This window comes from Tamandua tetradactyla, chromosome 1, assembly GCF_023851605.1.
Source record: "Tamandua tetradactyla isolate mTamTet1 chromosome 1, mTamTet1.pri, whole genome shotgun sequence".
Classification (NCBI taxonomy): domain Eukaryota; kingdom Metazoa; phylum Chordata; class Mammalia; order Pilosa; family Myrmecophagidae; genus Tamandua; species Tamandua tetradactyla.
In genome coordinates this window covers 193,735,068-193,756,643 of record NC_135327.1, presented here as the reverse complement: position 1 = coordinate 193,756,643, position 21,576 = coordinate 193,735,068, and the positions used below count along the sequence as shown (strand labels likewise).

The 21,576-nt window shown below is 38.7% G+C and overlaps 1 long non-coding RNA gene, 1 other non-coding gene and 1 pseudogene across 2 annotated transcripts in view; all 3 read right to left on the bottom strand.

Annotated features, from left to right (window-relative positions):
- The window catches only part of LOC143673983 (uncharacterized), a 31,005-nt gene extending 14,116 nt beyond the window's left edge, over positions 1 to 16,889 (bottom strand). The window contains exons 1-2 of the long non-coding RNA XR_013170799.1: positions 15,941 to 16,889; positions 13,546 to 13,655 (exon numbers count right to left, since the gene is read on the bottom strand). This is a non-coding gene — a long non-coding RNA (uncharacterized LOC143673983). The remainder of the gene's footprint in view (positions 1 to 13,545; positions 13,656 to 15,940) is intronic.
- Positions 789 to 2,387, bottom strand: LOC143679760 (S-adenosylmethionine decarboxylase proenzyme pseudogene; annotated as a pseudogene).
- A 3,533-nt stretch (positions 16,890 to 20,422) lies between the features above and the next one.
- TRNAC-GCA (transfer RNA cysteine (anticodon GCA)) lies at positions 20,423 to 20,495 on the bottom strand. Its single transcript has one exon. It is a non-coding gene; the product is annotated as a tRNA-Cys (tRNA).
- Between the last annotated feature and the right edge of the window lie 1,081 nt (positions 20,496 to 21,576).

Sequence of the window (21,576 nt, the reverse complement as noted above, 5' to 3'; positions counted from 1 at the left end):
AAGACTGGGGAGTTTAATCCATTAACATTCGATTTCTACTATAAAGATAGTACTTACTTCAGCCATTTTGTCCTTTGGGTTTTTTTTGTTGTTGTTGTTGTTGCTTGTTTGTTTTTGTTTTTTGTTCTTTTTTGTCCTTTGGTTTTTAAATGTCATATCTTTTTTGTCTCACTTTTCCTTTATTGCAGTGTCCTTTTCTGTATAGTTGACCTCTTTTTCTTTTTTTTTTTAAGAGGACTTGACTCTTGGAAGAAAATTTTTCATTGCTGTTGCAAAAAAACATATATATAAAGTTGAAATTGGTTTTAATAACATTAGAAGAGAATATGTTCTAGAAACTGGAAGTAACTCAATGTAAAATCCAGTCAACAACTTAATATAACAGTCCCAAATGGTTACGCTGAGACCAACATCTGATGAGAATGAAATCCTTGTCTGTGGAGAATTTTGGATGATACCTGGAGAAATATTATACTGTGCCTAAACAAAATTGAAGTGTTTTCACAAGTATAGGAAAGTTTTGTACAGTAAAAGGTTTTTCCTATATGCACTTCAATTTCACAGCAAGAGTGGCATAGAATACCTAAACACAGAAGAGAGCATTCATGCAAAATGTCTGACTCCTTAATATAATAATGCATACTACAATTCAAAGTGATTACACTATGATTACAACTAGGGCTTCCTGAAATTACAGGGTGGTGGTTATGGAAGGCATGGCCCCTAGTAGCAATATATAGAAAGCAGCCACCACCTTCCTCTATGTATATTCTCTGTTTTCATTTTTCTTAATCAACGCTGTTGTTGCTCTGTTGTTGTTACTGATTCTTAGCAAAAGTTGGTGAAAACATAGTTGTGAATCATTGAACATAGCATTATGGCAATCAAGATGTTTAAAACCTTCAATCTTCTGGGCTAGACAAAGCAGTGTGTGACATTCAGAAGTCTGATTTACAAGCAAGATGGTGAGAATTTTCATGGTTTAAAGACTTCCATGACTTTCCTCATCAGATCATCATAGGAGGTTTGACATACGTTTATTTCAAAGCTAACATAAGAAATTGTTTCTGGAGTGATGTGAATAGTCCAATAAATTCCATCCAATATCATTCCATCCATCTAATACCACATGGATTAAATAGTGTGGCATCAATGACAGACCCTGATATGAGGTCACAAATTCCGCTCTCATGAGTGACATCCTTTGCAGTAACATCTTTCATGAACAGCTCGTTCATAACTGCTGGGCCAAGATAATTCATCCAAATTTTCAGGGTTTGATCTGGTTGACTGATTAAATGACTCTCTGGGAAATCCAGAGTGTACAGTTAGAATTCATATATCCCATAAAATGTGCTTCTCTATTTGGGAAAATTGCATTAAGAAATCGTATTTCTTCCTGGAAGTGCCAGTGTGGATACCCTTGGTGAGAAGGATTCATGAAATTCTTATGAGAATAAAAGAAACTTTAATTGAGTCAAGCCCACTGTAATCCCTAGCAAGCGTCAACAAAGGAATCAGTGTTCTCAGTAATAGGATAGTACCACATGTCTTCGAAATGAAAACATCTCTTGGAGACAAACATGCTACTTTCACTGAATACATAAGATGCCTACTTGTCAGTTTTAGTCACATGTATGATTGAACATTGCACATCCTTCAAAAGTATGTCCCACTCAGATCTTGGGATGGTGAAAAGATCCCCAGATTCTTGATTTGTTTCACACTGCTGCCAAGAGAATAAAATTTCCATCAGCTTCTTGATCCCTTCAAAAAAATTGTGCAGCTTCTACCACACTGCGAGTAATGAACAACCAACAATTATAGAATACCAAACATTAATTCTTTTCTCCCAGTGCTGCAGATTGCTCCAGCTGTGTTACTAAAGTTCAGATGCTCTCTTTTTTTTATGCCATAATCTTGTGTTAACTATTTTTTTTAAGTATTAATAAAATTTTCCCAGCTCTTTTTTTTTTTGCGTGAAAGTTGAACATCAATCTGTTGGAAATAAGGGTCAGATACAGTTCAGTTTCTTGTAGTCTACTTCTTCCCCATTGCCAAGAGTAGAGTGAGTGCTAGCTAATATCACCAGCCTTACTATATAAGCCTGTACGGTTTATGTTGTGATGTATCTGACAGATCCTTTTCTCATTTCTGTTTCTGTGCACTTTTTAAATACCTTCTTTGTGGTTTGTATTATACAACCTACGTCAATAACCTACTAATTTAAAAGATACAACTTAGTTTCAACATCATATATGTTCTCTGCTCCCATATCCTTCTATTTCCTCTATTTATGTTGTTTTTTGTCCCACATTACCTCTTTGTATTTTGCGTGTCCATTATCAGGAAACATGCCTTTTTCTTCTTCAATTGTGTCCCACTCTTTTTTTTAATTTAACTTATTTTGTATTACCAAACCAAAACAACCTACAAACATGAACATTCTTACATCCAAACATTCCATGTATGGTACACAATCAATGGCTCACAATATCATCACATAGTAGTATATTCATCACCATGATCATTTTTTTAGAACATTTGCATCACTCCAGAAAAAAAAATAAAAGGAAAAAAGAAAATACTCATATCATACCCCTCTCATTGACTACTAGTATTTCCATCTACTCAATAGATTTTAACTTTTGTTCCCCCTATTTTTTCTATACCCCTACCAGTTCCTTTCATTGTTCACTAGTATTTCAATCTACTCAATTTATTTTAACATTTGTTCCCCTATTTTTTATTTATTTTAATCCATATTTTTTACTCATTTGTCAATATCATAGATAAAAGGAGCATCAGGCACAAGGTTTTCACAGTCACATAGTCACATTGCGAAAGCTGTAACATTATACATACATATTCAAGAAACATGGCTACTGGAACACAGCTCTTCAGTTTTAGGCACTTCCCTCTAGCCTCTCTAATATACTGTAAACTAAAAAGGGGATATCTATAAAATGCATAAGAATAACCTCCAGGATAATCCCTTGACTCTGTTTCAAATCTCTCAGTCACTGACACTTTATTTTGTCTCATTTCTCTCTTCCCCGTGTTGCTTGAGAAGGTTTTCTCAATCCCTTGATGCTGAGTCCCAGCTCATTCTGGGATTTCTGTCCCACGTTGCCAGGGAGGTTTACATCCCTGGGAGTTATGTCCTACTTAGAGAGGGGGAGGACAGTGATTTCACTTGCCATGTTGGCTGAGAGAGAGAGAGGCTATATCTGAGCAACAAAAGAGGTTCTGTAGGGGTGACTCTTAGGCCTAATTTTAAGTAAGCTTAGTGTATCCTTTGCAGGGATAAGTTTCATGTGAACAAACCCCAAAACTGAGGGCTCAGCCTATTGATTTGGTTGTCCCCACTGCTTGTGAGCATATCAGGGATTCTCCAAATGGGGAAGTTGAATTTTCTCCCTTTCTCACCATCTCCCCAAGGGGGCTTTGCGAATACTTTTTATTCACTGCTCAAATCCTTCTGAGATTTATTGAGGCATCACTCTGGACAAACCTACAAAATCTCATGCCCTACGTAAGGTTTTGTGTACTTACGGTGTTCAATTCAGCTGTCCACATAAGTTATAGTGGGAAATGCATTAGTCAAAATATAAATTTTGTACTAAATAAACATTTTTTGCTTTAGTCGCACACATAAGTTAAAGTTTTAAAATATTAATTACCATCTATTTTCAACACCCTGCATTATTGACACTCCTTTGTTCTTCCTCATGCAAAACATTTTTAAATGTGTACAGTTAGTCACTATCATTATACACTCTGGGCATTCTTAGATTATACCATCTCAGTCTTTATCATCTATCTTTCCTTCTGATTTCATTTGTGCCCCCCAGGCCTCCTCCATCTATCATTTTCACATTCAGTTTCATTCAGTGTTTCAATGTTATTGTATTACAGTTAGGTAGTATTGTGCTATCCATTTCTGAATTTTTACAATCAGTTCCATTGCACAATCTGTATCCCTTCAGTTCCAGTTACCCAATATCTATCCTATTTCTATCTCCTGATGACCTCTGTTCTTTTTTTTTTTTTTTTTTTTTTTTTTTTTAAAGGAAAGACAGAGAGAAGGAAGGAAGGAAGAGAGGAAGAAAGGGAAACATTTTCTTGTTTTATTGTAGTTTGTTTCTCCGTTTTTGTTACATGGGCTGGGGCCGGGAATCGAACCGAGGTCCTCCGGCATAGCAGGCAAGCACTTTGCCCGCTGAGCCACCGCGGCCCGCCCATGACCTCTGTTCTTAACTGAAATTTTTCAAGTTATTCATTAATGTTAGTTCATATCAGTGAGACCATACAGTATTTGTCCTTTTGTTTCTGGCTAATCTCACTCAGCATAATGTCCTTAAGGTCCATCCATGTTCTTACATACTTCATAACTTTATTCTATCTTACTGCTGCATAATATTCTATTGTACGTATATACCACAGCTTGTTTAGCCACTCGTCTGTTGATGGATATTTTGGCTGTTTCCATCTCTTCGCAATTGCAAATAATGCTGCTATAAACATTGGTGTGCAAATGTCCATTTGTGTCTTTGCCCTCATGTCCCCTGAGTAGATACCTAACAATGGTATTGCCAGGTCATATGGCAATTATATACTTAGCTTCCTGAGGAACCACTACACTGCCTTCCACAGCTGTTGTACCATTTGACATTCCCACCAACAATGTATAACTGTGCCTCTTTCTCCACATCATCTCCACCACTGGTCGTTTTCTGTTTTATTGATAATGACCATTCTGGTGGGTGTGAGAAGATATCTCATTGTGGTTTTGATTTGCATTTCCCTAATTGCCAGGGAAGTTGCGCATCTTTTCATGTGACTTTTGGTCATTTGTATTTCCTCTTCTGAGAAGTGTCTGTTCAAGTCTTTTGCCCATTTGTAATTGAGTTGTCTGTCTTTTTGTTGTTGAGTTGAACAATCTCTTTATATATTCCAGATACTAAACCTTTATCTGATATATCGTTTCTAAATGTTGTCTCCCATTGTGTAGGCTGACTTTTCACTTTCTTGACAAAGTTCTTTGATGCACAGAAGTGTTTACTTTTGAGGAGTTCCCATTTCTTTCTTTCTTTCTTCAATGCTTGTGCTTTGGGTGTAAGGTCTAGGAAACTGCCTCCTATTATAAGATTTATAAGAAATTTCCCTACATTTTCTTCTAACAGTTTTATGGTCTTAGATATAATGTTTAGATCTTTGATCCATTTTGAGTTAATTTTTGTATAGGGTGTGAGATATGGATCCTCTTTCATTCTTTTGCATGGGTATATCCAGTTCTCTAGGCACCATTTATTGAAGAGACTGTTCTGTCCCAGGTGAGTTGGCTTGACTGCCTTATCAAAGATCAATTGTCCATAGATGAGAGGGTCTATATGTGAACACTCTATTTGATTCAATTGTCCAGTATGTCTATCTTTATGCCAGTACCGTGCTGTTTTGATCACTTTAGCTTCATAATACACCCTAAAGTCAGGTAGTGTGAGACCTCCAACTTCATTTTTCTTTCTCAGGATACTTTTAGCTATTCGGAGCACCCTGCCCTTCCAGATAAATTTGGTTTTTGGTTTTTCTATTTTTGAAAAGTAAGTTTTTGGGATTTTAATTGATATTGCATTGAATCTGTAAATCAATTTAGGTAGAAATGACATCTTAACTATATTTAATCTTCCAATCCATGAACATGGTATGCCCTTCCATTTATTTAGGTCTTCTGTGATTTCTTTTAACAATTTCTTATACTTTTCTCTCTATAGGTCTTTTGTCTCTTTAGTTAAATTTATCCCTAAATATTTTATTCTTTTGTTTGCAATTGTAAATGGATTTTTCCCCATGATTTTCCCCTCAGATTGCTCATTACTAATGTATAGAAACACTACAGATTTTTGAGTGTTGATCTTGTAACCTGCCACTTTGCTGTATTCATTTATTAGCTTTTCTAGTTCTGCTGTGGATTTTTTTGGGGGTTTTGACATATAGTTTCATATCATCTGCAAATAGGGAGAGTTTTACTTCTTCCTTTCCAATTTTGATGCCTTGTATCTCTTTTTCTTGTTTAATTGCTCTGGCTAGAACTTCCAACCCAATGTTGAATAACAGTGATGACAGCGGACATCCTTGTCTTGTTCCTGATCTTAGGGGGAAAGTTTTCAGTTTTTCTCCATTGAGAATGATGTTAGCTGTGGGTTTTTCCTATATTCCCTTTATCATGTTGAGGAAGTTTCCTTCTATTCCTATCCTTTGAAGTGTTTTCAACAGGAAAGGATGTTGAATTTTGTCAAATGCTGTTTCTGCATCAATCGAGATGATCATGTGGTTTTTCTGCTTTGATTTGTTGATCTGTATTACATTAATTGATTTTCTTATATTGAACCATCTTTGCATACCTGGGATGAATCCTACTTGGTCATGGGGTATAATTCTTTTAATATGCTGCTAGATTTTATTTGCAAGAATTTTGTTGAGGATTTTTGCATCTATATTCATTAGAGAGATTGGTCTGAAGTTTTCTTTTTTTTGTAATATCTTTGTCTGGCTTTGGTATGAGGGTGATGTTAACTTTGTAGAATGAGTTAAGTAGCTTTCCCTCCTCTTCAATTTTTTTGAAGAGTTTGAACAGGAGTGGCACTAATTCTTTCTTGAATGTTTGGTAGAATTCACATGTGAAGCCATCTGGTCCTGGAATTTTCTTTTTTTTGGAGCCTCTTGATGACTGATTCAATTTTTTTACTTGTGATTGGTTGTTGAGGTCGTCTATTTCTTTCTCGAGTCAATGTTGGTTGTTCATGCCTTTCTAGGAAGTTGACATTTCATCTACATTGTTTAGTTTACTAACATAAAGTTGTTCATAGTATCCTCTCATTACTTTCTTTATTTCTGTGAGGTCTGTGGTTACATATCCTCCTCCATTTTTTATTTTATTTATTTGCATCCTATCTCTTCTTCTTTTTGTCAAACTTACTAAGGGTCCATCTATCTTGTTGATTTTCTCATAGAACCGACTTCTGGTTTTGTTGATTTTCTTGATTGCTTTCATGTTCTCAATTTCATTTATTTCTGCTCTAATCTTCATTATTTCTTTCCTTTCACTTGCTTTGGGGTTAGTTCGCTGTTCTTTCTCTAGTTCTTCCAAGTGAACAGTTAATTCCTCGACTTTTGCTCTTTCTTCTTCTTTTTTTTTTTTAAATTTTTTTTATTAATCAAAAAAAAGAAAAGAAATTAACACAACATTTAGAAATCATTCCATTCTACAAATGCACTCAGTAATTCTTAGTATCATCACATAGATGTATGATCATCATTTCTTAGTACATTTGCATCGATTTAGGAAAAGAACTAGCAAAACAGCAGAAAAATATATAGAATGTTAATATAGAGAAGAGAATTAAAATAATAATACTAATAAAATATATATATATAAAAAGGAAAAAGAAAAAAACAAAAACAAAAGATACAAACACACAAACAAACAAACAAAAAACCATATTTCAGGTGCAGCTTCATTCAGTGTTCCAACCTAGTTACATTACACTTAGGTATTATTGTGCTGTCCATTTTTGAGTTTTTGTATCTAGTCCTGTTGCACAGTCTGTATCCCTTCAGCTCCAATTACCCATTATCTTACCCTGTTTCTAACTCCTGCTGGTCTCTGTTACCAATGATATATTCCAAGCTGATTCTCGAATGTCGGTTCACATCCGTGGGACCTTACAGTATTTGTCCTTTAGTTTTGGGCTAGACTCACTCAGCATAATGTTCTCTAGGTCCATCCATGTTACTACATGCTTCATAAGTTTAGTCTGTCTTAAAGCTGCATAATATTCCATCGTAGGTATATGCCACAGTTTGTTTAGCCACTCGTCTGTTGATGAACATTTTGGCTGTTTCCATCTCTTCGCAATTGTAGGTAATGCTGCTATAAACACTGGTGTGCAAATGTCCGTCTGTGTCTTTGCCCTTAAGTCCTTTGAGTAGATACCTAGCAGTGGTATTGCTGGGTCGTAATCCATTCTGCCATTCTATGTCTTTTGATTGGGAAATTCAGTCCATTAACTTTTAGTATTATTACTGTTTGGATAATATTTTCCTCTACCATTTTGGCTTTTGTATTATATATATCATATCTGATTTTCCTTCTTTCTACACTTTACTCCACACCTCTCTCTTCTGTCTTTTCGTATCTGACTTTAGTGCTCCCTTTAGTATTTCTTGCAGAGCTGGTCTCTTGGTCACAAATTCTCTCAGTGACTTTTTGTCTATAAATGTTTTAATTTCTCCTTCATTTTTGAAGGACAATTTTGCTGGATACAGGAGTCTTGGTTGGCAGTTTTTCTCTTTTAGTAATTTAAATATATCATCCCACTGTCTTCTAGCTTCCATGGTTTCTGCTGAGAAATCTACACAAAGTCTTATTGGGTTTCCCTTGTATGTGACAGATTGTTTTTCTCTTGCTGCTTTCAAGATCCTCTCTTTCTCTTTGACCTCTGACATTCTAACTAGTAAGTGTCTTGGAGAATGCCTATTTGGGTCTATTCTCTTTGGGGTGCGCTGCACTTCTTGGATCTGCAAATTTAGGTCTTTCATAAGAGTTGGGAAATTTTCAGTGATAATTTCTTCCATTAGTTTTTCTCCTCCTTTTCCCTTCTCTTCTCCTTCTGGGACACCCACAACACGTATATTTGTGCACTTCATATTGTCATTCAGTTCCCTGATCCCCTGCTCAAGTTTTTCCATTCTTTTCCCTATAGTTTCTGTTTCTTTTTGGAATTCAGATGTTCCATCCTCCAGTTCACTAATTGTAGCTTCTGTCTCTTTAGATCTACCATTGTAGGTATCCATTGTTTTTTCCATTTTTTCTTCTTTGTCCTTTACTCCCATAAGTTCTGTGATTTGTTTTTTCAGGTTTTCTATTCCTTCTTTTTGTTCAGCCCGTGTCTTCTTCATGTCCTCCCTCAATTTATTGATTTGGTTTTTGAAGAGTTCTTCCATTTCTGTTCGTATATTCAGCATTAGTTGTCTCAGCTCCTGTATCTCATTTGAACTATTGGTTTGTTCCTTTGACTGGGCCATATCTTGAATTTTCCGAGCGTCATCCATTATTTTCTGCTGGTGTCTGGGCATTTGATCAGATTTCCCTGGGTGTGGGACCCAGCTGGTTGAAAGGTTTTTCTGTGAAATCTCTGGGCTCTGTTTTTCTTTTCCTGCCCAGTAGGTGGCGTTCGTGGCGCTCGTCTGTCTGCATGGCAGTGGGCCCGGGAAACCGCGCGTGGAGGCGGGGGTCGCTGGCCGCCATGGCTTGGGAGAGTGCCGGTCCTAATTGCCCAGCTGGCCCGAAACGCCAAGCGTGATGGGAGGGCCCCGCTATCCAACGTTCCCAGTCAGACCGGGGAGCCACATGCGTGGAGGGGACCCCAGTCGCCAGCCGCCCCGGCCGGGAAAACGCGCGCCCCTCGGGTATCTCACCGCAGCAGAGTCTCCCTGCCCGTTCAGCTGTTCCAGAATGGGGTACGCTGTCTTTTTGGTCTCTGTCGTGACTCCGGGAGCTGTTTCGTATTGTTTCTGTTTCTTTAGTTGCTTTTCTGGAGGAGGAACTAAGACCCGCGCGTCTTACTAAGCCGCCATCTTCTCCGGAAGTCTCTTTCTTCTTTTTTGATATTGGTATTTAGGGCAATAAATTTCCCTCTTAGCACTGCCTTTGCTGCATCCCATAAATTTTGATATATTGTGTTTTCATTTTCATTTGCCTCAAGATGCTTACTGATTTTTCTTGTAATTTCTTCCTTGGCCCACTGGTTGTTTAAGTGTGTGTTGTTGAGCCTCCATATAATTGTGAATTTTCTGGCACTCTGCCTATTATTGATTTCCAACTTCATTCTTTTATGATCTGAGAAAGTGTTTTGTATGATTTCAATCTTTTTAAATTTATTGAGACTAGCTTTGTGACCCAGCATATGGTCTATCCTTGAGAATGATCCATGAGCCCCTGAGGAAAAGGTATATCCTGCTATTGTGGGGTGTGATGTTCTATAAATGCCTGTTAAGTCTAGTTCATATATTGTTTTATTCAAATTCTCTGTTTCTTTATTGCTCCTCTGTCTAGATGTTCTGTCCATTGATGAGAGTGGTGAATTGAAGTCTCCAACTATTATGGTAGATGTGTCTATTTCTCTTTTCAGTGTTTTCAGTGTTTGCCACATGTATTTTGGAGCACCCTGGCTCAGTGCATAAATATTTATGATTGTTATGTCTTCTTGTTGAGTTGTTCCTTTTATTAAAACATAGTGTCTTTCTTTGTGTTTTTTAATTGTTTTACATTTGAAGTCTAATTTGTTGGATATTAGTGTAGCTACTCCTGCTCTGATTGTTTTTTGCATGAAATATCTTTTCCCAGCCTTTCACTTTCAACCTATGTTTATCCTTGGATCTAAAATGTGTCTCCTATAGACAGCATATAGATGGGTCCTGCTTTTTAATCCATTTCCCAGTCTATGTCTTTTGATTGGGGAGTTTAATCCATTAGCATTTAGTGTTGTTACTGTAAGGGCAGTACTTCTACCTTTTGTCTTTTGGATTTTATATGTCATATCTGATTTTTCTTCTTTTTTACCTTTACTGATAGTCTTCATTTCTACACTCTTCTCCACACCTGTCTCTGCTGTTTTTTCCCAATGTTTCTAGTGCTCCCTTAAGTATTTCTTGCAGAGCAGACAAATTGTCTCAGTGATTTTTTGTCTGAAAATGTTTTAATTTCCCCCTCATTTTTGGAGGACAATTTTTCTGGATGTAGAATTCTTGGTTGGCAATTTTTCTCTTCTATATCTTAAATATATCATAGCACTGTCTTCTTGCATTCATATTCATTTTTAAGGCCTATCTTCTATGTATAATTCCACCATCACCTTTTATCTTTCCATACCTCTATTTAGGGGTGTTTGGGTTATGGCAATTCTAAATTTTTCATATTGGAAGGGCCTGTCACTAATATGGGGTAGGGAAATGGAACTCTCTGATGTTTTGAAGAGGGTGGGCTAGGTTTCAGGACTTATCTAGACCAAGGACCCAACTGGAGGTTGTAGGTTTCTGGAAAGTTACTCTAGTGCCTGGAACCCTTATGGAATCTTTTATATTGCCCTAGATATTCTTTAGGATTGGCTAGAATAATCCTGGTTGGGTGTTGGCAGGTTATGATAAGTAGCAAGGTCTAACTAACTCCCCCTCATTTTTGAAGGACAGTTTTTCCAGATAAAGAATTTTGGCTGGCATTCTTTCTCTTTCAGTACCTTAAATATATCACACCATTGCCTTCTTGCCTCCATGGTGTCTGATGAATAATTGGCCCTTAATCTTATTGAAGAGCCCCTGTATGTGATTGTTCTAGTTTGCTAGCTGCTGGTATGCAATATCTCAGAAATGGAATGGCTTTTTAAAAAGGGGAATTTAATAAGTTGCTTGTTTATAGTTCTAAGGCTGAGAAAATGTCCCAATTAAAGCATGTCTATTAAAATGTCCAAATTAAGGCACCAACAAGCGGTTACTTTCACTCAAAAAAGGCCAGTGAAGTTCAGGGTTTCTCTCTCAACTGGAAAGGCACATGGTGAACATGTTGACATCTTCTAGCTTCCTCTCCTGGCTTCTTGCTTCATGAAGCTCCCCTGGGGATGTATTCCTTCTTCATCTCCAAAGGTCTCTGGTGGTATGGGCTCTTGGTCTCTCATGGCTTTACTGTGGTTCGGCAGCTCTCTCTTCATTCTCTGGTTTTCTCCAAAATGCCTCTTCTTTTAAACTAATCAAGACCCACCTGGAATGAGTGGAGTCACATCTCCCGCTAACGAAAGGTTAATACTCACAAGTGGGTGAGTCACATCTCCGTGAAGATAACTCAATCAAATTTCCAACCTACATTCTTGAATAGGTATTAAAAGAAACAGTTGCTCACACAAGATTACTTAGAATTAAAACATGGCTTTTCTCGAATACATAAATCTTTTCAAACCAGCACAGTGATGAATCGCTTTACTCTTGCTGCTTTCAAAATTCTTCTTTTATCTTTAGCATTTGACATTCTGATTAGTATTTGTCTCTGAGTGGGTCTGTTAGGGTTTATTCTGTTTGGAGTTGCACTTCTTGAATATGTGTCTTTATGTCTTTCAAAGTAGTTGGGAAATTTTCAGCCATTATTTCTTTAAATATTCTTTCTGGCGCTTTTCCCTTCTCTTCTCCTCCTGGAATACCCATGATGCATGTTTCTATGCTTATTGCTGTCATTCAGCTCCTTGAGACATGCTTATTTTTTCTATTATTTTCTCTATCTGTTCTTCTGACTGTATAATTTTGATTGTCGTCTTTCAGTTTGCTGATTCTTTTTTCTGCCTTTTCAAATCTGCTATTGTATGCCTCTAGTGTATTTTTAATCTCTGCTAATATGCCTTTTACCCCATAATTTCTTTGTTTCTTTTTATACTTTCAGATTCTTCCTTACGCCTGCCCATTGCCTTCTTAATATCCTTTAGCTCTTTATCCATATTTTCCTTCATCTCCTTGAATTGATTTAGGAGATTGGTTTGAACTTCTTTGATTATTGTTCCAACTTCTGAATTTACTCTGAAGTTTTAATTTGTTCCCTTGACTGAGCCATATCTTCCTGTTTCTTAGTATAGCTTAGAAATTTTGGCATCTGATTATTTTGATACGTTAACTCTGAAGGTCAGTTTTTCCCTCTTATCTTTGGTTTTATTGTTCATTTGGCTTTGCATTAAGGATCTTCTTTGACATTTGGTCCAATTTATTCTGGACCTTTAGAGCAGTACATGTTTAATTGTTCAAGTTTCCTCAGGTCTTCTGCACATGATTATTACCCTGCACATGATATATGGTAGTTTTTAAGATTGCACTTTCCTGAGCAATTGTTTCACCTCTACAAGAAAGCTTCCTTTCCTCTGTTCCTGCTCTGGGAATCTTGATCTATTCTCTTGGTTTTCACGTAGAATTTTCTCTCCAGCTCCTGTGGTTAGTTTCAATTCTCTCCGTCACTCAGTGACTCTTTTTCCTTACAGCTTTTATTTCTGGGACCCATCCTGTCTAACATCAGTTCAGTTTCTCCTCTTTTTTTTCCAGGAAAATAAATGTTCTGCCTCCAGTTTCTTCCCCATTAGGGTATCCACCCCAGGGAATAAGATGGGGTCCATCCAGAAAGGTTCATTTTTTTTATCTAGGTGGTCCAGGAAAAATAGACTGGATTAAGTGTCTGCACCTCTTGCCAGCAGTTCTATCATGTTCTCTTTTTAACTCTGGGAGCACTTCGGTATGCGGCATTCCTCAGCTGTTTTTATACTGCCCTGGGTCTCTGCGGACTTGGGCCCCTGTGCTTGGATATGTGTAGGGTTCTGACTCACTGCCATGAGTGGCTCTGTGGTCTACATCTGTGGCAGGAGGGACCCAGGCCGTGCTGCCTCTGTGCAACTCCCAAGTGCATGGGACCAATGAGGGGGAGTGGTCTGGACTGGCTGGTTTGGGATTTACATCTCTTACCTGATTTTGTTGTTTCTTTCTCTTTGATTCAACACTTCTGTTGTCCTTCTCCAGTCTCTACCATCCTCCAGCGTTCCAGGCAAGTGGGATTTGTCCTTTTATGGTTGATTCTGGGGGGAGACCGATGATGTCACCTCAAGACATTTTTTGACATTGTTTTTAGTTCATTGTGATAATGAATAAGAAGCCATAACTATGCATCACTGAAATTATAAGTTACTCTGGAAATTACTCACAGCAGTGTAGGGCTGTGAAGTTTTCATTCTAATTAATGGAGCTCTAGAAAAGGGGCAATCAGAGAAGCAGCTGGAAGAACTGACAGGATCAGAGGGTCTTCTATCCTTTTATTACACAAAATATTCGAAGGCTGCTTTTGTTACTGTTGTTTTATATTGAGGAAAATCTTGTGATTTTTGCATTGTCATACCAGGAAAAAGAAATATTTCGGATTTTACACGGAAAATTTCATAAACTTTTAATTGTTATATCTTATTTCAACAGTTAAGAAAATCAGTATTCTTTCTGAGGTTGAGGGCTAGTGGTATGACTTTGGGTTAGGAAAAGATTTCTAGATGCAATGCCAAAAGCACAACTCATAAAATAAAAACTTGGTAAATTGGATTTAATCAAAATTAAGAGGGCGGGCCGCGGTGGCTCAGCGGGCAAGAGTGCTTGCCTGCCATGCCGGAGGACCCCGGTTCGATTCCCGGCCCCAGCCCATGTAAAAAACAAACAAACAAACAAAATATAATAAAACAAGAAAATGTTTAAAGATGTTTCCCTTTCTTCCTCCCTTCCTTCCTTCCATCCTTCCTTCCTTCTCTCTGTCTTTCCTTCCCTTCCTCCCTCTCTCTTTAAAAAAAAAAAAAAAAAAAAAAATTAAGAACTTCAGCTCTTTCAAAGACACTACTGAGAGAACGAGACTATGAGTCACAGACTGAGAGAAAATATTTGCAAAGCATATACTTAATAATAAGTGTGCCAGTTTGAATCTGTGGTGGACCCCTGAAAAGCCATATCCTTTAATTCTCATTCAATATTGCTGGCTGGGAGCATTTTGATTGTTCCCATGGAAATGTAATCCACCCAATTGTGGGTGGTAACTTTTGATTAGATGGCTTCCATGGAGTTGTGACTCCATCCATTCCAGGTGGGTCTTGATTAGTTTACTGGAATCCTTTAAAGGAGGAAACATTTTGGAAAGAGTCCCTTTTAGAACCACAAGAGCCCACGCAGCCAGAGACCTTTAGAAAACGTTCCTGGGGAAGCTTCATGAAACTAGAAGCCTGGAGAGAAAGCTAGCAGATGCCACCACGTTCACCATGTGCCTTTCTAGTTGAAAGAGAGACCCTGAATTTCATCGGCCTTTCTTGAGTGAAGATAACTGATTGTTGGTGCCTTAGATTGCACATATTTATAGACTTGCTTTAATTGGGACATTTTCAGCCTTAGAACTATAAACTAACAACTTATTAAAGTCCCCTTTTTAAAAGCCCTTCCATTTCTGGTGTATTGCATTCTGGCAGCTAGCAAACTAGAATATTAAGAAAATAAACAACCCCCCCCAAAAAAAAAATATATATATACAAAATATCTAAACAGACAGATCACATAAAAATATGCTAAACCTCACTAGTAATTAGGGAAATACAAATAAAACCAAGAGATACTCTACATACCCATTAGAATGTAGATCAGAAAGTCTGACCAAATCAAATACTAGCAAAGATGTGGAGTAATTGGAACCCTTATACAATGCTGTTACTCTAAAATTGTGCCACCATTTTGGAAAACAGTTCTGCAATGTCTTACAGACATTGGGTCATGCATGACCGAGACATTCTACTCTTAAGTATTTATCCAAGTGAAATGAAAATATGCACTTGTGCATGAATGTTCACAGCAACTTTATTTGTAATAGCCAAAAACTGAACTCAGCTCAAATGTTTATCAACAAGTGAAAATGTAAACAAATTGTGGTATGTGCATACAATGGAATACTTTTCATCAATAAAAATGAACAAGTTATTTATACACATAACAATGGGGATAAATCACAAATAATTATGTTCAGTGACAGAAGTCAGACAAAAAGAATACATACAGTATATGCCCGTATATAAAATTTGAGAAAATGCAAACAAAGCTGTGATGACAGGAAACAGCTTGGTGGTCGCTTGAGTTGAAGGCAGTAATTTAAGGAATTTGTATTTTACCTAGAGAGAGAAGGCAGAAAGGTAGGAAATGCTGAGCTCCAGCTTGGAAACACAGAGGCACTGCATCTCTCACGCTTAATCCTACCTTCCCCAAAGCTCTACAACTCTGTGACCTCCCACTCACATGCCCTAAATCAATGGCTATAAGCACCAGCATAGAAAAACATTTACTTTCATACCTGGAAGGGGTGTTAAGGAGCTCCTGGTCCAGTCATCCTGTTATCCTAGAAAACTAAGGAATGCAGAACTTCTAATTCATTCAGGCCCATGGAGTCACTGGCATCTCAGATCCAAATCCACATCTCCTGATATCCTGCTCTGGACATGGTTCATTCCTCCTTCCCATATTCCTGAGCCTCTCAGGATATGTCCTGGAAGGCTGGCCCAGCATCTGGAGGCCCCCTGAGAAGTTGACATCAGCACCCTCTCCTCTGGCCAGCTTGTCAAGCTATTTGTCAGCCCTTTCAAAACATTCTCCCACTTGCCTCACTCACTCAACAAGACCTGCCCATTGCCCTTCTGACTGCTTTGCTGTCTTTCAAAAACTTCTCCTTTTCAAAAGTCCACACTTCCCACTTTCACAACCTACTTCCTATCCTCATTACTGTTGTTTTGTAGCTTTTAGGACTCACCCTCACCACCCTCGTGATTCTAACTTCTGCTCATCACTCTTCCTCCCCAGGCCTTTGTCTCTGGTTGTACTCGGTGATTTTTGCATTCACATCGACCCTGACCCCTGGCCCCTCATCCCTTGGGCCTAGAGCCACTTTTCCCAGATACCTTGGACTTGGTATCTAGAAACTGCCCCACCTCTAAGATTTCAAACTCTGAAATTCCTTTCCCACACTACAACCTCTAATTTTTTCCTCCATTGCCTCCACCTTCCTTTCAAGTCTCCTCTGACCTTCTCCAGATCTCTAGACTCTGGAACCTTTGCCCTTCCCATAGTTATTCAGCTCTTTCTGGCCTCCTTTCATCTTATTACCCAATACAGATGTCATGGTTGGACTTCTTGCTTTTGGGGTCTCAGGGTGTCCTCGTGGTTCTAGAGGGGGTGAGACAGTGGAGACCAGAGCTGCTCTAAACTCCATATTCTAGGGGAGCCAACATGTGGGAACAAAGCCTTGGCCTCAAAGACTCCTGAGAAAAGTTCTTTGAGTGCATGTAAGTATAAGTGCAATAAAACCTCTACCCACCTGTGCCGCTTTGAATCTATTATGCACCCCAGAAAAGCCATGTTTTATTTTTGATCTTATCTTATGGGCACAGCCATTTCTTTTCATCCTAATTCAGTACTATAGGTTAGACCCTTTTGATTAGATTATCTCCACAGGAATGTGACATACCTAGTTGTAGGTGTGACCTTTGATTAGATGTTGATGTGACTCCACCCATTCCAGGTCGGTCTTGATTAGTTTACTAGAATCCTTTAAAAGAAGAAATATTTTGGAGAGAGTCAGAAATGACCAAAGCCTCATAGCTGACAGAAACTTCAGAGCCAACAGAGAGAGCAGAGACATGAATATTTGGAGATGCCTGGAGCCCAACAGATGTCACCATGAGGTGTTAAGCAAGCCAGAACCTGGAGACAGCCAAAGGAAGCCAAGAGATGAAGGCCAGTCCTTGAAAAGCAATGTAAGGAGCCCCCACAGGAACAGAGGCTGAAAGCAGCAGAGCCCAGGAACAAGGGACAAGCCTATGCCAGACATGTGACCACCAGCTGACAGAGGTGTTCCTGACCCATTCAGCCTCCCTTGAATTAAGGTATCTTTCCCTGAGATGCCTTAATTTGGACAATTTTATAGGCTTAAATCTTTAAACTTGTAACTTATTAAATTCCTCTTTTTAAAAGCTGTTCTAGTTCTGGTATATCGCATTCTGGCAGCTTGCAAACTAACACCCCACCCCACTCCACAAATGATATCATCACAGCTAGTAAGACCCTCTTCTTAGATCTAAGAGTCTCCTATGTCTTCACTGGTCATTTCTCTTCTTTTTCTTCTAGACCAATCTCTACCCATCCCTCTCACTTGTCCCAAGATATCAGTGTCGACTACTAATAAATGTGAAAATCACTCCTGCTCATTTCTGAATTCTTTTGCTAAGGAAATTCCTGTCTAACCTTTTTCCTCTACACAAAATCTTTCTAAAATTAAAAATGGGATTCCTAGGACCAAACGCCTTCATAATATGTAGTCAAGTACTCTACTACTGAGCTACAACTCCAACTTAAATACATTCTTCTATTATTTTATTTTCACATGACCAGCCACACCCAAGCCTCTAACAGTGAATTGATTGTCCTGAACCAATGTATTGGCTTCTTAAGAAGCTGAGAAGGAAAGTATTGCAGGTGACCTCACTGCCTACCATTCACCTCCCCACCCACCAGGCAGTCCCTTAATCCAACCACCTGGCAGTCACAACCAGGGCTTCTGTCTTTTTGCAACACTCCTGAATATCCAAAATGGATTGCTCCAGTGCAAAATAGAGTCCTTCCCTCTTGCCTTCCTCTGGAACCTCGTCTGCAATTCTTCAGGCTCCCTCCCCTCATTTCATGGGTAAGGCACTCTCTTAGTCAATCATTGGTAGTCCCTTTTCTAGGGTCTAAAAGAAAAGCTTAGCAATGACCCTGCAATGGAACCAGAGTCCTCTCCCTGACCTGAGGCCTGCATCCCAAAACCCAGGCTCCATTGGGTACCTTTGTTCTTGGAAGACACCACAAGGACCCCACCCACTGGCTACTCTTCTTCACCAGACCTCTCTGTCTGCTGCCCTTCAGTCAGCTGTCTGCCCTCACAAACCACCTCATTGTCTCTGGTTGGGGAAGGGCTCCCAAGTATTCCAGTAGGGAGTGATGGTGGTGATAACTCTGTTGTGAATTTTGATCTCTCAGAGACCTGAGTTATTGTGTGAAGGCAAAATGGACTCCTAGGAAGATAATGAAGTGAGTATATATATAATCAAGAGCAGTAGTATGACTTAGTAGTTAATAGACAGAGCCCTGGAGTCAGCAAGAACTGTGTTTAAAAAATCCAGTCCTGAATTTAAATCATGATTTTACCACTTACTAGTTGTGGAACCCCAAGTAAGTCATTCAACTTCTTTGGGCTTCTATTTGCCTATCTTTAAGTAGTACCTGTTCCTATGGTATTATTGGTACTAAATGATATAAGACACCTAAAAATACCAGAAGCACAGTAAAGATTCAATAATTCAATGGCTTTCAGTACTACTAATAAGATGTTATAAAATTTAAAAATCATAGCATCAACAGCAAAGACACTTTGATAAACTCACTTCATTAAAATGTTTCTTAAAATGTTAGAGAATTGGAAACAACTTAAATGTTCACACTTAGGAGAGTGGTGTGAGTTATTATGTTTAGGGCCTAAGACATTTACAAAAATGATCTCTTCTTGTCTCCCATCTCCATCCAACCTATTGCTTCCTCTGCCTTGTAGGACTATACCATATTTCCCAAACCAGACTCTTCTAAACTGAAATTGTATTCAATGATGAAGTTTGGCTCACATACCCCACCCCTGTGGAGACCTCCATACCCCTATTGTTTCCTCCGTTGGCCCCCATAGGGCATTGTATACACCTCTATCATAGCACATATCACATAAGTCTATAATCACCAAAGCATCTGTCTGTAAGGCTGGGCCACATCTTTGCATCCCCATAGCAAGATTCGTGCTGGGAAATAAGGCAAGGGACTAGGACAAACTAAGTTTGAGTCATAGCAAATCATTTCAGTGCAGAACCACACTCAGGCTTTAGATTTAGAGGAGTTCAATTCAAGGAGGAGGAGAGTCTTTGTATGTACAGGACATATATGATGGGACTCATGCCTATTTCAGGACAATCTGCTTCTTATGGTAACTGATGAAAATGAAAGTTGAGAGAGGCAAGAGGTTAAGTGATCTAGGATTTAGCAGTTTTGCTATGTGGAAGAAGCAATGTCCCTGGGATATCTGGGGTGAGAAGGGGTGGGGTGACAATGCAGTTTAACTGAGACAGGATAGGCTTACCCTGAATTGAGGGCCTTAAAGGAGGCCTGGTCAGATGGCTGCTGATCCCATGGGAGGCCGGGCTTGCTGTCTTCACTCCTACCCTGTGTCTGCCCACCATCTATTTACAGCAGCTAATTTCTCACCCCCTGCCTTGATGCTCATCCACCATCCCTATTTGTCACACATAGGTCAGATATTTAGTTGGATGCACTTGTACTGAACTACCTGTGTATATAATATCACCACACTTCCATACTGATATCCTTATCCACAGTATCAGAAAAAGAAAGAGAAGCTTGCAAAGCTGTGGGAATAGTTTTCTCCAGGTAGAGGTAGATTACTGGAAAGAGGCAAGACTCAGCTGACTCAGCTCATCACAACATTCCTACAACATTCTAGACTTTTCCATCCTGTCTTCTCCCACTGCAAGCCAAACATAACAGCGACACTCAAGATTTTGTTTTGTTTCATTCTGATCATCTCTCTCCCTCTAGTGGACAGCTGTTGATTATCTTCATCCTGCATCCATTTTTCCAACTCCTCAAGAATCTCTCATTGTTTCTCATCACCCTTACCATCTTTTCTCCCAAATCGGCTCTTTCAAAGGGTGAGATCTAGGATGGGTTCTGTGAGCAAAAGGGAGAAAGGAACTCTGGATTTGAACCAGGGACCTCTTGATCTGCAGTCAAATGCTCTATCACTGAGCTATACCCCCTGCTGTAGAATTCTTCCTTGCCAATAGAATTTCATCTTAGAATCATTTTGTATTAGCACTGCAGAACATCGCGAAAGATTAAATTTTGGCTGACATAAAATAAAAGAAAAAATTTACTGGGACACAAGAAAAATGTGAAAAACAAAAAGAAAAAAAATCAAAGAAGAAACTGGTTTCCAGGGATTCAGAATTTATCAAGACTCTCTCCCTCCAGCTTTCTTCTCTGGTTCTCATTATTTCTATATGTGCTGCACTTACTGAGGAAAATGCTATTGAATAAGTGAATAATTGAATAAATAAATCTCAATCCCCCCACTGCATTGTAATTTCACAATTAAACGGCAGGGACTCTGACACTCTGCTCTATTCAGCAGCTCCTAGAATAGGTGAAGCAAACCAAGCACCACCTCAGGTCAGGACTGGTTTCCTGAACGTGCAGCCTGTGTGGTTTCATAGGGCCCCACACTCAGAACAGTCCAGCATTCAGTTTAATTCTGCTGTTGCCATCTCAAAACTCTTAAATTTATTCTGATCTTATGTTTTGTGAGTGAATTCTATGGGACAATGGAGCATGAACAAAGGAAACACATGTAAAATACGTGTCCTGCTCTGTTCCTTACTGCCCTATTCACATGTAGTGCTCAAGATGTCAGATGAACATAGATTTTGGGTGGACCCAGGATTCATGGGAGTCCAGCAGGACTTGATGTGAACACAAGGTAAATATGTTCGACCTGTGACTGGGAAAATGGGGACACTGACAGCCCCAGAGTCCAAACTTTCTATTGAAACCAGAACTTGTTTCCAACACAGAAAGAAGGCAATGGTATTCTAAGAAAAACATACAACCAAGGAAATTTATCATATCCTTTCTTACCCACTTTACCCATATTATTTTACTTGTACTAGCTACCCACTTAAACTGGAAATGATAACACAGAAGGAAAGGGAAGGATAGGGCAACTCATACATAGTTCCTTTTCTTTCAGTCCTTCCTTACTCATTAGTAAACTGAAGGTAGAGGGGTTGGTACAATGCACATATATCAAAAAGTGAAGTAAAATCAGTTGAGTTACTTATG